We start from the raw sequence: 8,154 nt of genomic DNA, 5'->3' as shown, positions 1-8,154 counted from the left end.
AGTCACCTCACTATATGTCCCCCAAAATACTGGGCTGGCCCAGCACATAGTACTGTGATTATGGTGCAGAGGATTTGGATGTTGAGGGAGGGAATTGTTTTGCAGGCATGCTCCAAAATTCTAAGGGCAGCTGTAACAGAACATGGACATCTTATTATGATATTCGGTACTACTACCTGACCTTAGCATATATAGTGCAATATTATTCTAAAGGGGACTATTTCTCCTCTGACTTATTCAGCTTTTACATAGCTGTAACTCTGTTGATTTTGATAGTGTTATTCCTGATCTATGCCTTATAAGTCAGAAGAGAATCAAGTCCAAGATATTTTGACCTTTAGTGATGAAAATGTAAAATGTTAGATATAATCTGAAAGTGAGAAGTCTGACATTTTAATGTATTGCCTTTTTTTTTGAACCCCAATGTGAAGACTAACTGTTTTTTGTTTGTTTGTTTGTTTGTTTGTTTGTTTTTTAAATATCTGGTACCACTCTTTTCCCCTTGACATGTGAAAATCCTTAAAACTATGTCCTTGGAGGAATATACGCTCAATAAATACATGCTGTAAACCTTTTGGCCACTCATTCTTATAGCCATTGGAGTCAGCAGCAACATAAATGACATTCTGTCTTTGCCATTCATAGGGAACAGGCATTTTTTCCTTGCCAAAGAAAATAGTCTCATGCCCCCCAAAAGACAAAAACTAACAAATTTTTGCCATAGCTTCTAGCTGTACTGTTGTTAAGATTCTGGCTCGGAGCATGAATTGCTCTAAAAGAGTAAAATGAAGAGATCCTATAGTAGAATTGTTAAAGAAAAATTAGGTTTAAAGTCAATTATTTAGGCACTGGAGGTGCAATAAAAAGAAGTAGGCGTGTTTGTTCCCTTCCCTTAGCCTTTTGGGTGAAGGTAAAATATAATCTTTTGGCCTGCCATCATGAGCACGTTTCCACATCCAGCCAAATGTAATGACTCTCTCTTCAATAGTTAATAAGGAAGGCCTGAAGGGTTCGAACCAGCCTGGCTGCAGATTGTGGTTTTCAGTAGAGCTGGTCCAAGATATTTGTTGAAGAAGTTATTTGGCAAATGTTGCTTGTTTTCAAAGGATTTATTTGCTGATAGTAGTAGTAGTAGTATTTTTGCAACATTTGCAACATCTCAATCACTAATCAAATACTGTTAGCTGAATACATTTCCTAATGAAGAATGGCAACATTTTATTTTCATATAGCACACTTCGCTGTGCCTTTGATGTTGTCTTTGCAATATCTCCCCACTGGAGGACACACAGGAGAGAATAGGTCCATGTCACCCTAAAACAAAGTGCATGGTCATCAGGTCCAGGCACAGCACAAACAAGGCCAACATCTTAGAGAGGAGGAGAACAGTGGCCACATTTTCCCCACCTTTTATCTTTATGTTACTGATACTAAGGAAGCTTTGCAGGAGCCTAGGTCCTGCAATACATGCTGTAGTTATGTATTCCCTTCCTCAGGTTCAGTGTCTCCGGGCATTTTTCATACCGATAAGTCCATTTTTACTTGGCTTTGCATCATCTCTTAAGAAAAAGAAGCAATGAGAGTTAGGAGGATGTATCTGAGGCTACATCTTTGGGTTGCCAATGAATAAAAGTACATGCTTCGATGGGGTATAACTAACCATATGTCAAATGGATTCCCTTAATATAATAAAATACAAGTCACTATTTTGTGGGGTTCTTCTGGGAGCTTCTTCTCTTTAGTTCCCTCATCACCAAGAGGCTGCATCACTATGAAACATTTTCCATCAGAGGAGGGTGGATGCTACTGTGCTAAAACCAAATGACATTGTTCTTAACATTGACCAAAAGGAATGCTAAAACAATGCTTGCACAATGCTCCCAAATATTGCCAGCCTGGGTAATCTGGAACAAGTTAAATATGAGAGTTTATAAACTGTGTAACACATTGTGCTCTGCACTACTTTGCTGACTCAAGCTTCACTATTTAAAAATAGGTCCTACAACACAAACTAGGATGGGCACTACTGATGCTTTAATTACTTGAACTGACTGATGATACTCCCACTGAAGTCAATTAAAAAAAATCCTTAATTTCAATAAAATGTAGCATGAAATCCTTAATTATTACCACTGTCACATGAACAGCTAGTGCCAAATACTGCTCCTATTAAAATCAAGGAGATCTGCAGTTGCTCAGCACACCTGAAAGTCAGGCTACTTATTTAGTTACCCAAAAATAGATTTAGATTACGAACTCTAGGTATTAGTCTTAGAAAATTCACTTAAGTGACTTCCCCAAGCTTATGCAAGAAGTCAGTGGCACACTATGGAATAAAACTCAGTAGTTCTGTCTTCCCATATACTGCTTCAGTAATCAAATACTATGATTCCCTTAAGAAATGTTTTAATACCTACTGTACTGTGCTCCTACCCAAAATTCAGTTTTCCTAAAGAAGAAATATTAATTTGTCATAAACAGCAACATTGGGCTCCAAATTTTGCAGATGCTGACTTCCAGAGGAGATTTAAGATAAGCATAGACAACATATTGTTTACATTATTTTATATATTTTCTCTGTGATCTTGCTTAGATGAGGGCCTCCTCTGTCCCTCCATAAAAACAGAGAAATGAGCTTCCTTTTACTGATGCCAGGAGAAAAGATTCTAAGATGACAGCTTATTTTAAAGAGAAAGATTTTAAGATGGTATTTTTTCATCTTAAATTACATCCATTAAAATTAATGCAAATTTTACTGTGATAATGTGCAAATAAATAAATAATACTAAGATGTACTATATATTCAAGTGGATGTCCTCACTTTCTCAAATAAAATTATGGATGCAACAAAGAAGTTTTACTTAGTCAGATGTTCTAGTCCAGGGGTCAGCAACCTCTGGAATGTGGCCCACCAGGGTAAGCACCCTGGCGGGCCAGGCCAGTTTATTTATCTGCCGCATCGGCAGATTCAGCCAATCGCAGTTCACCATCCCAGTCCAATGCGGGAGGTGGGAAGCAGCAATGGCGAGGAATATGCTGGCCATGGCTTCCTGCCTCCCACTTTGGCCTGGGACGGTGAACCGTGGCCAGTGGGAGCTGTGATCGGCTGAACCTGCTGACGTGGCAGATAAACAAACTGGCCCAGCCCGCCAGGGTGCTTACTCTGGCGAGCCGCATGCCAGAGGTTGCCGACCCCTGTTCTAGTCTGTTCTCAGTCTATCATCAGGCAATAGTCTCATTGATTTCAAGGGAAGTTTGGCCTAATTCACGACTGCAGACAGTGGTTTACAACCTATGGTCTGAAGACCCCTATAGCTATGGCTAAAGAGTCCATGAAGGGTTGTCATTACCATAGTACAGTAGCTTTCCACCTGTGGTCTGCGGACCACTGAGGGTCCACAGACTATGCCTAAGATTTCCAAAGAGACCTCCATTTGACATTTTTTTGGGTTCCACAAATGAAAAAAAGGTTGAAAAACACTGCTGTAAGGCTACAAGAGACCACCATCATCAACAAGCCTAACTTGCTGAGTAACACAAGCCATAGAATGTCACCTGGTAATTTCTGCACTGGGCCCATTGGCATGTAGTGATGACTGATGGAGGGCAAGATTTAGCCTACTATTAGGGGGAAAATACTCAAAAAAAATCACTTGAAAGGCTACATGAATAAATTTAACATATCAAGAAATACATGCATCATTTAACAAAAGACTATTTAATTTTAATTATATGTGAAATTGTGTTAAATAAAAGTATTTTAGAGATCTTGCTAAAAACTTACATGCTGTTAAGTTTAACTGCAGTATTGTGCACATACTTGATGATAATTTTCAGAAATAGCTAATCAGTGGTCACACTTTTATATTGCTTAATGATTTCATCATGTGTGATTACTTGCATAGCTGATTTAAATATTATGAAGAATTCAACAAGCTAGTAACATTGTCCTTTTCTGCCAGACAAGGAAAATAAGATGATCTTTCCAATGCAACAAACAAATTTGAAAAAGGATCTAGATGTGATGGAGCAGGGAGGTCCTGTCTCTCCACTCCCATGAATACTACATGAGAAATGGGATGTGTGGTCTGAAGGGGCTGAGTAGAGGGGCAAACTGGTTTGATGTCCATTCACCCTGGCAACATTGCCAGACCAACTGTGCAGAAAGCCTACCAACATTAACCGGCTTTGAACTTTCTCCTCTCCACTTAAAGGGATATATGGGAGCACAGCTGCCAAGAGGGAAAAAGTATTCCAAAAACTGAAGATGATGAAAACCCCATAGGTGAAATCCTAGCCTCTTTGAAGTCAGTGGCCCTTGGATTTTGCCTCATGAATTGTTCCTAAATTACACTCCCATGTGCCTGGATATGAAACCAGGTAGTGTAAATGAAAGTGCAAAGCCCATACTCCAAAGCACTGCAATAATGAAACATGTTTATTTAAGGACAGAGTTCCTAAGCAGAAATTGATTAAAAGTTCTGTTAGCAATCTGGTTTGATGAATGCCAGGATGCCGGCCAACATGCAAATTTTGAATATATTTTTAATATTAATCAGAACAAAATCTGAATTGCAAAATCTAATCTTAAGCAAGTTAAGACATTTATTTCTACCCTTTTTAATAACTTACAAAAATTTTATAGCTGTTCAATAGTTTTGCATATTTTAAAGCCACGTGGCTATACAAGAGCGTTTGTTTTTGTTAGTTTGGTTTTTTTTACTTTGACTTTGATAAGGAACATTTTGAAGAGAGTTGGAATTTTTTATTGGTTTTTCTATTTTTTTATTATTTTTTTTTGTCTCCTTATCCTGCCCCACACTGGGAAAGAGAATAAAAATGTAAAATTCCAAGAGCAAGTGAAAATTTCCCACAAACCAGAAATCCCAGTTTTGATAAGATACAATATTGGATAAGAAGGTTGAGGCACAGTGCTGAAGGGTCTTAAAAGAGTGCATTAAAATCAATTTGTTGAGGAGGAGCTAATGGAGGGTCTCAAAGAGAAGAGGTGACATGGTCAGAACAATAGGTCAGCTAGAGGCTTTTATCATCAGCATTTTGAATGGATCTGAGTGTGAAGCAAATGTAGAGGAAGCCAGATAGAAGGAACTGCAGTAGTCAAAAAAGGGAAAGGATAAGGCCCAGGATATGAGTTTTATTGCGGTAGACAGGGAGAAAAGGACAGACATTGGAAACAGATTTGGAAGAAGTAGCATGATTTGGATAAGGCACGGATATGTGTGGTCAGAGTGAAGGCAGAGGCAAAGCTTAAACCCTAGTGTATGTGTCTGAGAGATAGAGAGGATGTTGGCGCTGTCAACAGTGACTGATATAGGGAGGAGGCTAAGAAAGGATGGTAGTGGTTGTGGAGAAATACCTCCTAGAGGGTTCCTGGGAACTGCATCAAAACTAACCAGAAAGATTCTTTCAAAAGCTGTCCAGAACTAGTATTTGTATTGGTGCAATATTAAAAAGAGAACACTGGTTTGCATCTTCACAAATATTTACATTATGAGGAATAAACTTTTGCACAGTGAATAAAATAAAAAAGTGTCCTAGTTCACTTCACAGCAATAACCCTCAGGCACCATGCAGTACAGTATACTTACCACATAGCATTAACACACACAGAAGTAGCCTGCACTACAATGACCCATAAAGAAGAAATGGATAGGATTTGTGTTGGAGTCATGGAACAGAAGAGAATGTTTATAAGGGGGTTAAGTATCAGAGGGGTAGCCGTGTTAGTCTGGATCTGTAAAAAGCGACAAAGAGTCGTGTGGCACCTTATAGACTAACAGACGTATTGGAGCATAAGCTTTCATGGGTGAATACCCACTTCGTCAGATATGCATCTGACGAAGTGGGTATTCACCCATGAAAGCTCATGCTCCAATACGTCTGTTAGTCTATAAGGTACCACACGACTCTTTGTTGCTTTTTTTAAGGGGGTTGGGATGGAATGTTAAACTGCATTATACAGTTCAGCCACTAGGTGGCAGAGTGTCTAAAGTACCTTATTTAAATAAACCGAAGCCAGACCTGGGAGAGAATTAATGGATTTTAGGAAGAATATCTTTGATGTATATAAGCAAGCTCTGTGACCAGTTCATATCTGGTACAGAAGAATTTGACATGGTGTCAGGAGTAAACTAAGAATAGAAGCAGAAGGAACAGCAACAATGGTTGCAGATAGAAGGAACAAATCAACAAAGGTTGCAGGATCTCATCAACATGCCACTCTTCAAAGCCCCTGAGAACTTCACATTTGACAATCCTTCACAATGGACAGGCTGGAAAAATATTTTGCAAGATTTCACATTGCAAACAACTCCCTAAAGGAACTAGAAATCTACAGGTATCTTCTTTAATCTATGCTAGGGATAAGCAAAGCATATCTTTAAATCCTTTGATTTTACTGAATGTGTTTTATAAAAGAGCATGATTCCACTGGAGAACCATGAAAAAAGGTTTACTATTTTATAAGACATCTTCATACACGGCTGAAAACTGTGATTTTGGGAATGCAAAATAAGAAACTATCAGACAGGCTGGTTATTGGGTTAACAGATAGAAATCTTCCATAGCAGCTACAACTGAAGAGAGATTTAACCCTAGCCACAGCTATACAGATAACACAGCACCCAAAATTAGTCAAACAGAACAAAAGGCAACTTGAAAATCCTGAAACTAGCTCAGAAACTACAAAACATACATTTGAATGTTAAAAACAGGGCCAGCTTTAGGCCGATACACCCGATTCCCCAGAATTGGGCCCCGCACCTAGGAGGACCCTGTGCCAGGGCCCCGCGCCTTAGGCGCCTTTTAATTTTTAATTTTTTTTTTACTTACCCGGCGGCGCTCTGGGGGTCTTCAGTGGCATTTCAGCGGCAGAGGGTCCTTCAGTGATGAAGAAGACCCAGAGCGAACCCCCCACCACTGAAGTGCCGCTGAAGCCCCGGACCACCGCCAGGTCTTCAAATTGGGTCCCGCCCTTCATAAAGCCAGCCCTGGTTAAAAGTCATTATCATAAATCCTGTGAGGCAAGCAGAGAGAACTCCCAGTGTAAGAGGAACAAATTCCATGCACAAGGTGTGTGCCATGGGGTGTATATACCCCCATGATGGTCTAGCAACCAAGGGATTAATGCAGGGGCTGCTGGCCAACACTGGGAGAATAAAAGATCTGAAAAACAGAGGGGTGGGGTGGTTGCTAGAGGAGCAAGCAGGCTGGAGAACGTAACTCCTTCCAGCAAGCTGCTGAGAAACTGCCCTGAGATAGCACCCAGAGAAGGGATAACTGGATCTACAGACTGGAGATAGCAAGGGAGATAGGAAGGAGTTCAGAGCACAGCAGCAGGAGTTGTTGAGGCCTGATTCGACCTGCCTGATTTAAGGGCTCTCAGCTGGAATCCAGTGGAGTGAGTGGTCATGGATTCCCCTACCAACTCCTCAGAGAATTAAGAACCAAAGGGTTTTACAGACCCCTGAGTACCAGAATCAGCCGACTCCACCATGTATGAGCAGAAACTCCTACACTCCAGTGGGGACTGAAACTAATACCCTTCATAGCCCAGAATGGGACTACCATAGAGACTCAGGCAAGAAGAGCAGATTGACCACCCCACCAGATCAAGCAAACTCAGTGCAATGCTCTGTCTGACCAAAGGGGATACAGTCACACCAGCACTTCAGCTCACAGTGTGAAAAAAATAATATCTTTAATTAATTAATATCACACTTTGAGACATGTCTACAAAGACGCACATGGCATAATAAATATATGAAATATGGACATTTTGCAGCTGTTTGCCTTGCCGACTCAGCCAGGAAGTTGACTTATATTACAGACAATCAAGAGCCATTGTTTTCTGGGATCTATCAGTTGTGATGATATATAGCCTGCCCAGAGAGTGAAATGGAATTTTTTAGGGCAAGGCTATTGACTTTTAAATTGACTTAGGAGCTGATGGCACAGTCATCTCAGAAGGGACTTACAGTCATACTCAACCCCTCCCAGAGCTGAAGTCACTTGACACAGCTCTAGGGTGACCAGATGTCCCAATTTTATAGGGACAGTCCTGATATTTGGAGCTTTGTCTTATATAGGTGCCTATTACCCTCCATCCTTTGTCCTGATTTTTCACAGTTCCTA

General features: G+C 40.3%; 1 long non-coding RNA gene across 3 annotated transcripts in view; it reads right to left on the bottom strand.

The window, feature by feature from the left end:
- Nucleotides 1–1,394: 1,394 nt before the first annotated feature.
- LOC120395282 overlaps nt 1,395–8,154 on the bottom strand; it is a 53,650-nt gene continuing 46,890 nt past the window's right edge. For all 3 annotated transcript variants that reach the window (XR_005592560.1, XR_005592562.1, XR_005592561.1), the window contains exon 6: nt 1,395–1,559. This is a non-coding gene — a long non-coding RNA (uncharacterized LOC120395282). The remainder of the gene's footprint in view (nt 1,560–8,154) is intronic.

Source organism: Mauremys reevesii, linkage group 1 (assembly GCF_016161935.1).
Source record: "Mauremys reevesii isolate NIE-2019 linkage group 1, ASM1616193v1, whole genome shotgun sequence".
Taxonomy (NCBI): Eukaryota; Metazoa; Chordata; order Testudines; family Geoemydidae; genus Mauremys; species Mauremys reevesii.
This window is presented reverse-complemented; position numbering and strand designations above follow the sequence as displayed.